Source organism: Amphiprion ocellaris, chromosome 11 (genome assembly GCF_022539595.1).
Source record: "Amphiprion ocellaris isolate individual 3 ecotype Okinawa chromosome 11, ASM2253959v1, whole genome shotgun sequence".
Classification (NCBI taxonomy): Eukaryota; Metazoa; Chordata; class Actinopteri; family Pomacentridae; genus Amphiprion; species Amphiprion ocellaris.
In genome coordinates this window covers 14692694-14707576 of record NC_072776.1, presented here as the reverse complement: position 1 = coordinate 14707576, position 14883 = coordinate 14692694, and the positions used below count along the sequence as shown (strand labels likewise).

The 14883-nt window shown below is 36.8% G+C and overlaps 1 long non-coding RNA gene across 1 annotated transcript; it reads right to left on the bottom strand.

Moving 5' to 3' along the window:
• Positions 1–726: 726 nt before the first annotated feature.
• Positions 727–13801, bottom strand: LOC129349986 (uncharacterized). The gene is made up of 3 exons (XR_008603169.1): positions 13691–13801; positions 4097–4255; positions 727–2716 (listed from the first exon to the last, which is right to left on the bottom strand). It is a non-coding gene; the product is annotated as an uncharacterized LOC129349986 (long non-coding RNA).
• Between the last annotated feature and the right edge of the window lie 1082 nt (positions 13802–14883).

Here is a 14883-nt window from a genome sequence, read left to right as displayed (position 1 = left end):
GCGTAGTACACGTCACAAATGCAAACACGGACGATCCGAAATCAATCATCAAGAAGTCAATTATCATTAAATGTAAAGTTATATAGTTATTTGAGATTGAAGTATGACTGTTGTATGTTTATTGCTCCTATTTAAAAAGTATTCATAATCATATTTTTAATTATCTTACTAGTAGATGTTCGAAAACCATAAGGTGCCTAAAATGCTGTTATTTACAGAAGTGCGCAACACTGGTTAATATTTACAATTAGGTGGAAATTGGTGGTATTTACAATAAAAATATAGTATTATAAGACCACAGAATGTAATAAATAGAGTATTATGAAGTAAAAAAAAAGGCACATTGGGGAAACAGAAACCAATAATAATAATCAGTTTCTTTGAATTAAAAATAATAATAATAAAATGATCATAATAACAATGCCACTTTTCATTGTGAGACCTTTTCATAACTGGAATAGTGTCACTGAAAAAGATTTGAGGTTTTGTTTACCCCACCTTCTTACCTTTTGTTAATGATGCACTCTGTCAGGGAATAAATAATTTCTTTATCAACTTTATATGGAAAAAGAGACATCACCATCAATGTTCCCTCTAATTTTTCATGAGTCTGAGCAAACACACAAACTCCATGAGCGTCCCTTGGACCACTGTGAGCAACATCAGACGTGTGCACTGTGGTCACACCAGCATCACATCCATTCAAGTTACATGGTTGATTAAAAGAATCAAATTACAGCATTTACATTTCTGTTAAAACACTTTGTCAACAGGAGCCAGTTGAAGGCTGCAGTGATTTTAGTGACACTACAATGTATAAGAGTGAAGTTATTGAATATTTGTCTCTCTTTACTGTTGCAGCGGTTTTGCAAATTGCAGACGGACCCTGTTCACTCCATAGACACCAGTGTTATTCCTGTAGCTTGAAAGACAGCTACTTTTGATAAAACTGGGCTTGTAGCACATTGTCTGCCTTGCAACAATGGGAAAGAGGCACCGTTTATGTTTTGACAACCTATATCTAATGAGTTATTGATGCTGCAAGTCCGAATCTGTGAATATCTTTCCAACTTTACTGAACTTGGGGCCACTACCACCTAAGGAGTGATATATTTAATTTTGAAAAAAGCATTGAGCCATACTTAAAGCTTTAAGTGCTTTATTAACACGGAACTAAACATTTTGTATTGTTTTATTATCACAGGTTCTGTCTGAAAAGAGGTGGCATCATTTTAAACAGTGAAATCAAACTAATAAAATGTAATGACCAACCAGTGAGCAATACTGGATTCTGCAAAAACATAAACAACTTTTTTAAAATCTAAATCTTATCTTAACACAGTTAATGTATTAACTTATTTTTGTGTGTATGCATGAATTTATTGACTTATTTAGTACTGTTAACATATCAGAGTTCTGAGTGAATTTTTCTTAAGATAGGCAAAGGCCATTTATTGATTACATATAGGCTATTAAATGTTTATCAAAAACTAAAAAGCATTTTAAAAAAAAACAACTTAGGCATTTATTGAGTCACTAAAATACTGTAGAGTACAGACCACATCAGCATGATTATAAGCATCCTCTGGTAAATTAACAACCAGATACTGATGTCTCTCACCATATGGACTTCAGGAGATGACTGGGGGATGATAAACTGTGACCTACTGGTTGGGTTCTCTCTGTTCTCATGTTTCTTACATGTTTGTCCCCTGACAGCCGGGTCCTAATGTTTTTTGAGCAACACACCATACTATGACGTTTTTACAATGATGGTTCTACTATGAAGCCAGTTTGACATGTTCAGGTGTTCTTTGTGTGAAAACTCAGAGATTTCAGGTATCAGAAGGTGGTTTTCAACTTTCTTTGTTAACTTTCTGCTTCAACTTTAAATTTCCTTCACTAACCCAGCCCTCTGGACTTCCAGTAAGCTGTGTTCCTATTGGCTGTCCAGGTGGCTGCTTGGTGTTATCAGGAACACCTGAGCAGCTCAGTGTCTTCCTGCTTTATTTAGCTGCAGACAAACATTTCCTCTGCTTCTCTTCACCACAGAACCGGGTTTAGCTCCGTTGCTTTAGTTTGTTCTTTAGGTGTTGGCTTGCAGCTTCCAGCAGTAAAATCGTCTTTAATGTGTTTCTTGGTGTGTTTTAGGGCTTTGTACTGGATAGTTGTCTTGGTAAATGTGGTTCTTTAACCACAGTTAGCACATGGTGCTAATGTGTGCAGTGATTAGTGGGTTTGGTCCAGCTGAGTTGTGTCTTTATCTCGGCTGTAGTGAGTCTTCAGAGGTTTTTGGTCAGACACATTCTGTATTCTTGTTTGTGAACCAACGTTGGTTGTCCAGAAGGTAAGAGTTCCTGTCCTGATTCTCTGTTCTCAGAGGTTCTCTGGTAGGCTGCAGGAGACTTTAGCGTTTGGGTTGTACTAGTTTGGTTTTTGTACGGTTTCATTTGGACGACTATCTTGAGGCCCCTCCATGTGGTTTAGTGAGGTTTTCTGGAACAGTTCTACAAAGCAACCTGCAGCAGAAGAGACTTTGAGAGTTTTTAGGAAGTTCTGGAGACCAGACTTTAGAGCAGCAGAAACATTTGTCAGCAGTTTGAGCAGGAGAAGGTGAGCTTCAGAGTAGAAATGAGACGGAAACCTTCTTGACCCGTGTGGTGAGGTCCTGTACCAAGAGTTTGAGCAGGTTGTGAAGAGTCTGTAGTTCTTTGGTCTGAAAGCACAAGAGTCGACTCATTAAAGGAGAAAACAGGAGATATAGTTGGTTCTTCTGTCGCTCTGCAGTTTCCTTAGTCTGAATATCAAGTTTATATTTTAAATGATTTACCATGTGAGCCCAAGAAGACTTCAATAAACTCCCTCCATCCCCTGGACACAACATATTTTATTACCATGTTAAATCTTTTTTTAAAAAATGTTTTTGAGTTTTAATCATAATTTTAGCATAGTTTTTTTTCTCTTTGCTTGTTTAGTTTTGCAATCTGTGTGAAAGGTGCTAAACAAATAAAGTTGAATTGATAAACTGAATAATTGACTAACTCATGATTGTGACAACTGAAGTATTTTCATTGTGATTTAAGAGTTTATTTCATTTTTAAGGTTGGGGTTAAAATCTTGACAGAAAAAGAAGATTAAAGAAATAAATTACATAACAAAAAGCAAATAAATCAAAGGAAAGAAATTAATACAATAAAACTTTTAAAAAGTTTTATTATTAAAAAGATTTAAGAAATTTAAGATGTAATTTTCTAATTAAACGTTTAATTTTTTAATTAAATGTTTTGTCTTTTTAAAGGTTTAATAATCTAATTAATTGTTTTGCATTTTTTTAAATGTTTAATATTCTTCTTGTTTAATTGTATTTTTTAAATGTTTAATTATGGAAAATATTTTATCTGTAATTTTTAATATTTGTATTTTAAAAATTTTGTTTAATTTCATAATGACATGTATTGTATGTTGTTGAATTATCTCATTCAATATTTTGTCTGTTTAATATAATTTATTAATTTATTATTTTAATGTTTAACTCTATTATATGATGTTTGTTGGGCGACATGCTATACTATAGGCTTTTTTAATTGACATATTACTGTGACTTTTTTGTTTTAGTTTTTTTTGTTTTTTTAGCAACATATAAGAATTCGAACAGTTTTAAAAGTTACTATACTTTTACTTGTGCAATGAAATTATTATTCTATGGCATTTTTTAGACAACATATTATACTCTGATGTTTTCTTGAATTCCATACTATTTTCACAATATACTGCACTATGACATTTTTTGAACCACATATCATACATGACAATTTTAGGCAACATCCTATCATTTTGCGCTTTTTTAACCACATAATAATCTATGTTTTGTTTTTTTTTCTTGCCAACATGCTGTACTATGAACCACAGGCCATACTATGTTATTCTTGAGTAAAGTATACTACTATACTTTGACATTTTCTGAACTACATCCTATACTATAGCGTTATACACAGAGTGCTTTGGTTACATGTTGATTTATAATCTAGATTTTTTTTCTGTTTTGTTTTTTGACGGGATTACCACAGACCTGACTGTGAACACTGTCGACACCCACCTCAGGGAGACGCTGTCTAAGATCTCAAGGCTGCTTGGTCGTGGTCTTTCTGGCACGTACTCTTCCAAGATGAGCCTGGAAGTTTAACACTGATGGAATGACACCAGGTCTAAGCCGACAAACTTCCAATTCCTCCTCAACCCATAGTCTCTGGGAAACCTACATGGAGTAAGAAAAGTAGACAGAGAAGTAATTAAGTCTGTACACAACATATTAAAAAGAAATCATGCTAATAAATTAAGTACAAAGAACCAAATTCGCCAATATACTGTAGACCAGAGCTATTTAATTTTATAAGTATAACCTTGTTTAGAAACATTTCAATTATTTGAGAGCAGTCCTAAAGAACTGCCTGTAATCCCAATCATAAAATGGGTTTGGAGGAAGAACATAGATGGTAATCTGGATATACATGAGTTAGGCTTTATAACTGCTATTGGTAGTATTGGTGGTAGTAATAGCAATGTGACTACTACTAGTAGTAGTGGTACTACACTAACTACTGCTGCTGATACTGGCACTGCTACTACAATTTGTAATTAGGGCTGCAACAACGAATCGATAAAATCACTAATAATCGATTATTAAAAGCGTTGGCAACAAATTTCATTATCGATTCGTTGTGTCGCGCGATTCATGCGTCACTCGCCATGTCGCGGAGCCGTCTACTTCACCTGCAGAGCTTTGTCAGTGCTGGCTGACTGAAATAAAGTTTTTTTTTTTTTTTAAATAACTCCACCTGTAGAGCGAGTTGAACAGAGCGAGGTGCGGCAAAGCGAAAGTAAATTCAGAGTAATTTCAACCAAACATGACCGACACGGAGAAAACAGTCAGACCAAAATCCTCAAAAGTGTGGCAGCATTTCACGCTTCAAAAAACATGCGTAACATGCAAGCTTTACAAAAGTGATATGATGTACGGGAGCACCACGATGATGATGCAACACCTGAAACGGAAACACGTTGGAGTCGCCGATGACAGCTCAACGACTGGTAAGTCACTACATTATCCTACGTTTGTTTTGTTTTTAAGTGAGGAAACGTAACGTTAGTCTCTCTGGTAGCTCTCCTGATGCTAGTGTTTGTTTGTTAGCTGATTAATGACAGTGATAGGACACGTGTGTGTGTGTGTGTGTGTGTGTGTGTGTGTGTGTTTGTGTGTGTGTGTGTGTGTGTGTGTGTGTGTGTGTGTGCGCGCGTGCGTGTGACACTTTTTATTTCCCTTTAATCAGCTTAAGCAGGGTTTGAATATGCTTTATAAATAAACATAACTTGCCCACAATGGGGATAATAATTTAAAGATTAAGCCTCAAGTTGGAATTTTCTCACAAAGTCTGAGTGAAGACACTGGTCTGTATTTGAGTGAGGCAGGATGAACTGCATTTAGACCGGGGTTAAAGTAACTTATTTAGTATTTTTTATGGTGCTTGTCCTATCTATCTATCTATCTATCTATCTATCTATCTATCTATCTATCTATCTATCTATCTATCTGTCTATCTGTCTATCTATATGTGTGTGCGTGTGTGTGCGTGTGTGTGCGTGTGTGTGCGTGTGTGTGCGTGTGTGTGCGTGTGTGTGCGTGCGTGTGCGTGCGTGTGCGTGCATACTTTGTGTTTTGCTCTTTGGACCACTTACTTGCCTTAACCTAATACTGCAAATAAAACAAGATAATTAATGAGTTGTTGTAAATTGTGCTATAATACATAGTCAAACTATACTATCTTTCTCATTTCATGAACAGCAAACAATGACAGGCTTCATGATGAGCAAGACATCATGTCTACCACAGCAAGCAGCTGTCCTGAGAGCATCCTCAACATGATGGTCACTGACACGAGGCCTGTGTCGATGGTTGAAGATGAATACTTCGCTACAATGATCTTATTTGCTCTGTCAGTCCAAATCTTCTCTTTCTGAATAAAGCGGCGGAAATTAAAAATGTGTTGTTTTATCCGATTCATCGATTAATCGAAAAAAATAATGGGCCGATTAATCGATTATTAAAATAATCGTTAGTTGCAGCCCTACTTGTAATACTATTACAAATGCTGATACTACTTCTACGACTCTAACAGCTGTTTATACTACTACTGCTGCTTGTACATTTGGTATTACTACTACTGCTTGTACAACTATACTACAGCTACTATTAATCGTCTGGTATTTGCTTGTCAAGCTGCTAGCTCGCCTTAGCGTTTTGCGTGTCCTATCTACTCATTCATATCTATGACAACAACGGTGGCTGCACATAAGGACGCCTGACGTTGATTAGCTGCGTAAATACCATTATATACAGTCTATGTGAATCACATCATTGGCTGCAGCAGCCAGTCACCGGTCACTCACTGACTCACATTGAAAAATAGCACAGAATGAATTGTTACGTGTTCATTTTATTTACTAGTTAGGTTGGATTTTTTTTTTGTGCGCAGCGCAGATTTTCTGTGCGCGGAGACCGTGTCAGCAGTGCGCAATTGCGCACGCGCAGCTTAGAGGGAACAGTGATCACCATGTTATTAAAAGAAATGCTGAGTTTAAAGAGAGATGAAAAACGTTAGGAAGTTTAAGATTTTGTTAATTTAAACTGCACCGTTAAGATCAAATGTTCAGAACTCCCAGAATCATTGCAAAATTTTGTATCAAATATATTTAAAAAGCTTAGTGACTCAAAGTGTCTAATGAGGTGTGACAACACTGTCTCTAACCCTTAAAATTGTACTTTCTTCAAAACTTTTACCCACTACTTAAGCATATTACTTGGAAGAATGGCATCATTACTGTCAATAATAAGATTATATATAAAGAGAGACTTAGATTTAAATGGGTATAATCTTTGGCATTGCTTTGTTTAATAATAAATCTCTGTCATTAAGAAACATTTCTAGAATTTACTGGAGTCTTGAATTACACAAGAATTTTCTTCTTTGTCCACAAGCTGATTGCAAGTATATTGATAATGCTCAATAAAGATAGCGAGAGAGAGAGAGAGAGAGAGAGAGAGAGAGAGAGAGAGAGAGAGAGAGAGACTCAGCATTAATTTTTAGCCCTCTTTCTTTTACTGTTTTAGAGACTGCACCTTTGGGAATCATGTACAATCAAACTTAATTTGCTATCACTATTTAGCTGTAAGATGCAAATATATCAAATGTTTGAAATGTGGAAAAGATTAATACTGCTAATAAAATGTAACTGTCCCAAAAACTAACAGGCAAAATTCGCAAACCTGTATCGCACAGTTGCAATGTATATTGGCCCACCTACAGTGTTATCTGGAGGCCAAAATGTCATTAACTACACAGTTTGATGTCTGATGGTTTCTGGCACGTGTCATTAGTGAGCAAGGAAAAGGTCAAATCATGACCTTTGATCTGTTTCAAGACAGATGGTTTGAAAGAGATGTCTGGATGTCAACACACGGTTTCAGTAACAGTAGAGGAGAGAGGGATAAATACAGCATACAGCGGCCTGCAGCCTCAGAGCATCTCTGTGATGTACATTAAATATGTTGTTAGGACCCAAGTAACATTTCATTCCATTGTGAAAATACATTTCATGCTTGCGCTTTTTGCCTTGCACTGCACACTCTTCTTCTAGGGATCTATTCTCACCACTTAATTAATTACATAGTTGCAAGACGAAAAAATAATAATAAAAATTGCTGATTTACATACACCTTTCAAGTTGTAAACATTATTTTTATGAGTGGGACTGACATAATAATGATTGTAATTGAATCAGTTTGATAATATGTGTAGCTTACACTGGAATCTCTGCCTTAGTTGATTTAAAACTAAAGTCAGGTTGTTATGACTTAATGAAATTGGCTTGGTAACTTATTTTTTTCTTCATCGTGAGTTCAGGAGCTCAAATCCCCTCCTTTAATCTGAGCACACTGGACTGTTTCAGGATACAAATTGCATTTTAAGCTGCGTATTCTGTCTTTTTCAAAGGCATTCCACAAGAGAAATACATTAGGGGAATATTTTCAGTTGTGATATGACCAAAAGTGGATTTATATACGGAGAGGAGGCTACATTTGTTCATACAGTTGGTGGAATATATTGTACTACCAATATATAGCTGTGAAATGTGGCAATTTTACCTTTAATTTAGCAAAGACACATTTAACAAATCTGCTCAGGTAAAGAGGGCTTTTCATGTGTATTTATGAGTTGTGGGGCAATTTATGTGTGTTGTTTTTGCTTTCAAATTTTAAATATCATGTGTTGAAATACACAATTGCAGTTCAAAATTTCAGTTATTTACCAAGAATTTTGTTGTTAAATTAATCTATATCTTTAAAATCATTATATAAACAAAAACGGCGAAAGGTCACAAAGTACTGAAGAAAATGTAAATGGAGTATGTAAATGGTAAAAATGTTTGTTAACTTAAAAACTTGTGTTCACAGTTAGGTTAATTAAGTATATGCAACCATAAATAATTTTACATAATGTGGAAAAAAATCATTGGAACAACTTAATTTTAATGAGTTTCATATTTTTTCCACTAATGTCCATTGTTAATATCTTTAATTATAGAGGAAAAACTTCCACTAACTCAACGTAGTCTGTTGGGTGGACATAATTTTATCATAATTTATTTTACCTCAAAAAGATTGGTTAATATTTTATTTGCTTGTTTTTTTTTTTTTTTTTTGTGGAGCCCGAACATTATTTAGTGCACATTTAGTTGCACATGCATGGAGTAAGCAGACATAGAACATGTGTTTATGACCAATATTGAGAAAAAAGTATAGGCTACACTGAACAGAAAACACGGAGCTTTGTCAGGAGGACAATACAGAATGTGGACAGTTTGAAAAGACAGAAAGCAGGCGGCTGCAGACAGCACACGCTGTAGCCGAGAACCTAAAAAAATCTTCTCATTGTTATTTTACTGTGTATGCGGAGCCATATGTGGCATAAAATCACCCCAAAGCTGTCTGATGCTATATGATGTTGTTTTTGGGGGCTGCTGTACAGAGGTGAGGAGTATCTACTCTCATGCTGACATCAGGGCTGTCATAAACTCTGTGGAAGGCCTCGCTGAGCCTCTGTATTCCCGTCACGTGAGGTCCAGTTTTATCTGTTGAATATGGAGAGCGTCTGTTTTGACACAAGTGATAGAAGCACTGACGGAGGCAACTTAGCGAGATGCCTCTCATCCTGACAAGGCTGGGATGCTCCGGGCAGAGGGGCAGAGACTCTGCCGACTCCCTGTCTCTTCTGGAAGAGACCCATCTCTGCCTTCCACCCCGCCTGGGTCAAACACACCCATCCATCACAGCCCCTCCCTTGTTTTCTCTCAGGGCATCGAGCAGTGTTTTGCTGCCATTTTTCTCCCCCCACTCGTGGCCGTCAGTCAGGGACGGCTTTGCAGTAATATAACTGACACTGGCTGGCGTTCAGGGAGTAATGAATAGCCTGGCTGGGTCTATAAGGAGGAGCAACAGACGCTCTTTCATGCTTCTGTCTTTCTATATTTCTATCTCTCTCCCTCGCTTTCTTCTGCTAGTTTTGTTTCAATAGCAACCACATTTCAACATGGAGAGGGACGTACATTCATCTCTTTCTTGCTTCTCCCTCTCACCTCATCTCTTTGAATTAAAATAGGAAATGCTGGGAGTGAAAAAGTCTTGTAGGCTCCTTTTATGCCAATATGTTAGTTACAGGTTTACTTTGCAAATGTAAATGATGTAGCAAATAAAAATGGCACTTAGTAATTGCCATAAGCTGCTGATATAAAAGCAGATATTTGTTTAAAAAAGCATTTTGTTTTCTCCCTCCTTTAAAAGATGATATTGTCACAAAAATTATATGTGTTATATCTATCAATGGCCCTTGCAAAGCTTTATATCATGTATACAAAGATGCTGGAGAGTCACCCTCTGCTGCACCACTGAGTGTTACAGATGACTTTTTTTCATGGATAAGAAGTAATATCAAACTGATCTGTATAGCCATGAACACAGCTTCAGCATGTGCTACATTTACCCTGCATGGTGTGAGCTGCAGCTAGCAATCACATCTACTTCACTGAAATCATCAGTCTATGTTGATATGAGTAACTTGTTTGCATGTAATAGTCTGTTTTTTAGAGGTGTCAGTTATGAATAATTTTGCTGGTTCTAATTGCTTGCTTCACTTGGAAGTGTTTTAGTCATTGACCTTGTAGTTAATTCACCTTTTTCTAAGTGAAATCAGCACATATATGTCCATAAAATGCACTTTGTACGTAGAACAGTAAGAGAATGCATCATTGCCTACTGTGCCACAGTATTCAGTGATTGCATTCATTTTAGTAATTTGTTCAGTCCGCTGCAAGTTGAGGATGTTATGCTGAGTTCAGTTCAAATTCAGCTTATACAAACATTGTATGCAAGGCTGATAACTGCTTATCTACAACAACTATTGCATTGTAATTGTTTCTGTTAATGAGCAATGTGAAGGTAACCTGTGAATCAGTGGTGCTCTTGGTAACAAATTTGCTTTAGCTGCTTCAGAATGTTTACCAGCTGGGCGCCCGGGTGGCTCAACTGGTTGACCTGCGGTGACCCATATACTGGGGCTATAGTCCCCGATGGAGTGGCCTGGGTTCAATTCCACCTCATGGCCCTTTGCTGCAGGTCCACTCCCCATTCTTCTCCCTGTCTGCCTCTTGACTAACCTATCTAGTAAAGCCAACAAAAGGCCAAAAAAATAACTTAAAAAAAAAAGTTTACCAGCTAATCATAACTTTGCTGTAAGATGCTGGACAGGAAGTATATAGTGGGATTCTTAGACATTTTCATAGAAAACTGTTGCCTGCTGCAGCTGTAGACAATATTATTTGGATGAGCTAAAGGAGGTAAACTGCTGGAAAACCAAAACAATGAGCAGAAAAATGCTAAAGTTCAGTCAACCTGAGGGGAGCTGCCGAGTCAAATGATTGTGCTCTGTCATTTTGTCACCATAAGCAACCCCTTCATATTATCCAGAGCAATCTAATCTGTTATTGCCACCTGCTACCATTAAAGGATGTATGAAAAACAAAAAACACAAACGCAAAAAGTCATTTCGCTTGCCATCACTGAGCATTTTTCTTACTTTTTGAGGGTAATTTCATGCCATGTAGTCTCTACTGACTCATGGATGAATGCCACTCTTACTCTAAACTTTACCTAGTTACTATCATTATAACTAGCTGACCATCTTACCTTAACCCCCAGAACCCCAAAGTTAGTGAGTGGGTTTAAAAGGAATGTAAACTTTTGGAAAATCACCAAATTGACACCAGTCATAGGACCTTCAGTTTTTAAAAAAAAGCATAAAATCATAAAAATTCAACCAAATGCTTTAACTCTACATGTCTTAGCATTTTATTCAACCAAACACACAAAATTAAGCACTCCTTGCTGCAACCGTGAAGCCATTAGTTACTCAGCTGCAACCAATAGTCTCATTACAAATATTCAGAAACCTTTTAGCTGAACTGGGCTGAACGGCAGGTTGTGTGCACAGAGCAGATACAGGGCAATTATGGAAACAAACTGAAAATGTAAGTATGAATATATCTATGGTATGTATAGCCCCATTTTTGCCAAGTATTGGGAAGACATAAAAAGAAAATGTGCCTCTTTTTTTCGTTTTTTGTAAAATAAATAATTGAACTTCCTTTTTGTCATGATTTACGGCAGAAAAGTGTACTTACATGCAATCTCATGATCACAAATGTGATATTGTGGGATCTCACTACAACCATGATGATGTTAAAAATGGACTATAGACATTTTAATGCCACAACACACCAGCAACATCTGCTACTTGTAATGTTTTCTTTAGGTTAAGTCAGTGATTTGAACATACTGTCTGTTCAGTCTCGGCAGACCAATGAGATCAATCGGTGATGTTGCTAAAAACACAGGAGTGAGTGGGAGAGCAAATTCATCATCACCTCCATTCTCTTGTCCCTTGTCTATCTGCTCCTCCACTCCAATGCACTCAACCTCCGACCCAATCAGTGAAAGGTGACTTTGGGGGTGGTGAGGTGAGGCGGTTACGCCACTGACCCCCTACAGTGTGATTGAAGCCTCTCAGTGGGGCCCCTTCAGAAGCCAAGGAAGACAGTCTGTTGATTATTCCTGAATAAACAACAGTTACTGTGACGATATTGTAATTTTGATTTTGTTTCAATTAACAGAGAAAATTGATTGATAATGAAGAACTGATAAGGGTAAATGTAAATACTGTATGTGGCATAATCAGGTCTGTGTGACTTCCATTTAAAACAAAAAAAAAACAACTTAAACAACACTTACACCCAGCATCTAAAATCTGTTTAATCATAGCATTAGAAGCACTTATTCATTTTCAAGTGCCTCATTCATAAGATTATTTGCATTTGTTTGAGTGAGTCATCCAAATAAGATTGTCACCTTTACTCCACGTTCATACTGATCTACTCATTCTTTTTTTCATTGTGTTCTGCATTTGTTTCCTTCCTGACATTTTACCTCTGCAGACTGGCAGCACCATTAATAGGGCTGACATTTTAACATATAGCTTTGACATTTTAATGTATGAATGTGGGAACTGAACCTCTCAGATTGTTCTTTTCACTACAGACCAGGAGAGCGCAGGTTCTCTAATAAATGACCAAAGCTTATGCTCTTGAAAGATGACAGAATGTGTCATTATGTTCTGAGCAGCTGTTAATAACGTCGACTCTTTATATAACAGGTTAATAGTCAAGTCTGTGTGTCATACACTCTAGCAAAGATAATCTGTCAGTGGTCGTATATCATTAATCAGACATGGATGCTGTAAATGAGAGTTGAGTCTATTTCGGCTTTTAATGAGCATTTATAAAGGAATCAGATGACACTGTAAAATTCATCTGATTCATATGAATAAATGAATCAGGTTGGTTGATTTAATTTATGAAATTGTAAAACTGAGTACAATATTAAAACATCAGTCTTAAAATTTTCAGCAGGTATAATGTTCACCATGTTAGCATGCAAATATTTGGTAATTATTACAAAACATCAAGTACAGCTGAGGCGGATGCGAATGTCATTTGTTTTGTGCACATATACACTGATTAGCCAACATTTAAACCACTGATGGGTGAAGTGTATAACATTGAATATCCAATTACAATAGCACATGTCAGTGGGGTGGAATGTATTAGGCAGCAAGTGAACAGTCAGTTCTGGAAGTGATAAGTTGGAAGCAGGAGAAATAGGCAAGTATGAAGATCTGATTGACTTTAATTAGGGCTAAATTGTGATGGCGTGATGATTGGGTCAGAGCATCTCCAAAATAGCAAGGGTTGTAGGATGTTCCTGATATGTAGTGGACAGTACCCACCAAAGTGGCCCAACAAAGGTTAACCATTGAACTGTTGATAGAGTTATGGACACCTGAAGCTCACTGATGCAGAAGGGGAATGAAGGCCGGCTCATGTGGCTCATTCCTACAGAACAGCTTCTGTAGCACAAATAGTTGAAAACGTAACTGCTATTATAGAAAAATGTCAGAGCATGTAGTGCATTACGGTGTCTATGCTGTCTAGAGTGTCTACGCTGTCCTATGCTGACAACGCCTACCTTGGAAGATTAGAAGAAGGTCTCGTGGATCATGTTTTCTTTTACATCATGTACAGGGCTGGATACAGGAGTGACGTGTACAACGGGAGGGGATGCTAGCAGGATACACTGTGCAAAGAACAAAATTGGACAGAGGCAGTGTTTAGTACTTTCCTGGTACTTTGTCCAGATCACCATTTATTTTAAAGTTAGGTGACTTTAGTATATATATATATATATATATATATATATATATATATATATATATATATATATATATATATATATATAAATTTATATACTGCCTAATCACTACATCTCTTACTTGGTCAAGACCCTACAATATTATTGAGTTCCTTCGACAATCATGAAAGAAAATGTTATCATGAGACACTTAAGATCTCCTTAAACATTTGCCATGTTTATATGAGACCTTTAATTCCTCTTTAATTCGGAATTAAAGTTAATTCCGCTTTAAAATCTCCTTGTAAACACTTATTTCCAAATTAAAAAGTTAAATCCGAATAAACTTAATTCCGAATAAACTACCTGGTTTATTCCGATGTTAATTCCGAACAAACTAATTCCTGTGGACGTTCTATTAATGTATACAGTTAATTCTGCCTTAGTGAATTCCGGTCATTCTGCGCATGCTTGGCTCCTCACGTAGCGATGACGTAGCGACGTACACAGCTTGGCTGTCTGCCTCTCTTCTCCGGTATTCTATCTCTCTTCTCCTTCTCAAGTGACGCAACAGAAGTAGTACGTCATTGTCGAGTTGCTGTTTCAAAACGACAATAAAAAGCAAAGCGAAAAGCGTGCTTATTAGTTGTTCCTCCATGTTGTTGGAGAAAAGAAATGCCGCGGCAAAGGGAGTTGTTTTCTTCCGGTAAACAGGGATACGTCACGTCCACTCCCTGTCCAATCAGAATCCTTTCCAACGCCCAAGCGTTAAACCGGAATAAGGAAGGCGATAAACGTGCGCTCCATGTAAACCTTAAATCGGAATTAATATTTCCATGTAAACGCGAAGCACAAAACTTTAATTCCGAATGAGTTAATTCCGAATTAATAATTCCGAATTAAATAACTTTATGTAAACGTGGCAATTGTAGCAGACCAATATGCACTCCATCATGGAAATTTTATTCTCTAATGGCTGTGGTATCTATAAACACTTTTATGCACCCTGCCACACTACAAAACATGTTCAA